Source organism: Hylobates moloch, unplaced genomic scaffold (genome assembly GCF_009828535.3).
Source record: "Hylobates moloch isolate HMO894 unplaced genomic scaffold, HMol_V3 SCAFFOLD_7, whole genome shotgun sequence".
Taxonomy (NCBI): domain Eukaryota; kingdom Metazoa; phylum Chordata; class Mammalia; order Primates; family Hylobatidae; genus Hylobates; species Hylobates moloch.
The window spans coordinates 50101890-50104280 of NW_026652282.1; positions in this window are offsets into that span (position 1 = coordinate 50101890).

Consider the following 2391-nt stretch of genomic DNA (forward strand, 5'->3'; position numbering starts at 1 on the left):
ATTCTGTGAAGAAAGTCATTGCTAGCTTGATGGGGATGGCATTGAATGTATAAATTACCTTGACAGTATGGCCATTTTCACGATATTGATTCTTCCTACCCATGAACATGGAATGTTTTTCCATTTGTTTGTATCCTCTTTTATTTCATTAAGCAGTGGTTTGTAATTCTCCTTGAAGAGGTCTTTCACATCCCTTGTGAGTTGGATTCCTAGGTATTTTATTCTCTTTGAAGCAACTGTGAATGGGAGTTCACTCAAGATTTGGCTATTTGTCTGTTATTGGTGTATAAGAATGCTTGTGATTTTTGTACATTGATTTTGTATCCTGAGACTTTGATCAATTTGCTTATCAGCTTAAGGAGCGTTTGGGCTGAGACGACAGGCTTTTCTGCTAACAGGGACAATTTGAGTTTCTCTTTTCCTAATTGAATGCCTTTATTTCCTTCTCCTGCCTGATTGCCCTGGCCAGAACTTCCAACACTATGTTGAATAGGAGTGCTGAGAGAGGGCATCCCTGTCTTGTGCCAGTTTTCAAAGGGAATGCTTCCAGTTTTTGCCCATTCAGTATGATATTGTCTGTGGGTTTGTCACAGATAGCTGTGAGATACGTCCCATGAATACCTAATTTATTGAGAGTTTTTAGCATGAAGGTTGTTGAATTTTGTCAAAGGTCTTTTCTGCATTTATTGAGATAATCATGTGGTTTTTCTCTCTGGTTCTGTTTACATGCTGGATTACATTTACTGATTTGCATATGTTCAACAAGCCTTGCATCCTAGGGATGAAGCCCACTTGACCATGGTGGATCAGCCTTTTGATGTACTGTTGGCTTCGGTTTGCCAGTATTTTTTTGAGGATTTTTGCATCGATGTTCATCAGGAATATTGGTCTAAAATTCCCTTTTTTTGTGTGTCTCTGCCATGCTTTGGTATCAGGGTGATGCTGGCCTCATAAAATGAGTTAGGGAGCATTCCCTCTTTTTCTATTGATTGGAGTAGTTTCAGAAGGAATGGTACCAGCTCCTCCTTGTACCTCTGGTAGAATTAGGCTGTGAATCCATCTCGTCCTGGATTTTTTTTGGTTGCTAAGCATTAATTATTGCCTCAATTTCGGAGGCTGTTATTGGTCTATTCAGAGATTCAACTTCTTCCTGGTTTAGTCTTGGGACGGTGTATGTGTTGAGGAATTTATCCATTTCTTCTAGATTTTCTAGTTTATTTGCATAGAGGTGTTTATAGTATTCTCTGATGGTAGTTTATATTTTTGTTGGATCAGTGGTGATATCCCCTTTGTCATTTTTTATTACGTCTGTTTGATTCTTCTCTCTTTTCTTCTTTATTAGTCTTGCTAGTGTTCTATCAATTTTGTTGATGTTTTCAAAACGGCAGCTCCTAGATTCATTGATTTTTTAAAGGGTTTTATGTGCCTCTATTTCCTTCAGTTCTGCTATGATCTTAATTATTTATTGCCTTCTGCTAGCTTTTGAATGTGTTTGTTTTTGCATCTCTAGTTCTTTTAATTGTGATGTTAGGGTGTCAATTTTAGATATTTCCTGCTTTCTCTTGTGGGCATTTACTGTTATAAATTTCCCTCTTACACACCAATAACAGACAAACAGAAAGCCAAATCATGATTGAACTCCCATTCAGAATTGCTTCAAAGAGAATAAAATACCAAGGAATCCAACTTACAAGGGTATGAAGGACCTCTTCAAGGAGAACTACAAACCACTGCTCAATGAAATAAAAGAGGACACAAACAAATGGAAGAAAATTCCATGCTCGTGGGTAGCAAGAATCAATATCGTAAAAATGGCTATACTGCCCAAGGTAATTTATACATTCAATGCCATCCCCATCAAGGTACCAATGACTTTCTTCACAGAATTGGAAAAAACTACTTAAAGTTCATATAGAACCAAAAAGGAGCCCGCATTACCAAGTCAATCCTAAGCCAAAAGAATAAAGGTGGAGGTATCACGCTACCTGACTTCAAACTATACTACAAGGCTACAGTAACCAAAACAGCATCGTACTGGTACCAAAACAGAGATATAGACCAATGGAACAAAACAGAGCCCGCAGATATAATGCCACATATCTACAACTATCTGATTTTTGACAAACCTGACAAAAACAAGCAAGGGAGAAAGGATTCCCTATTTAATAAGTGGTACTGGGAAAACTGGCTAGCCATATGTAGAAAGCTGGAAATGGATCCCTTCCTTACACTTTATACAAAAATTAATTCAAGATGGATTAAAGACTTACATGTTAGACCTAAAACCATAAAAAGTCCAGAAGAATACCTAGGCAATACCATTCAGGACATAGGCATGGGCAAGGACTTCATGTCTAAAACACTGAAAGCAATGGCAAAAAAAGACAAAAT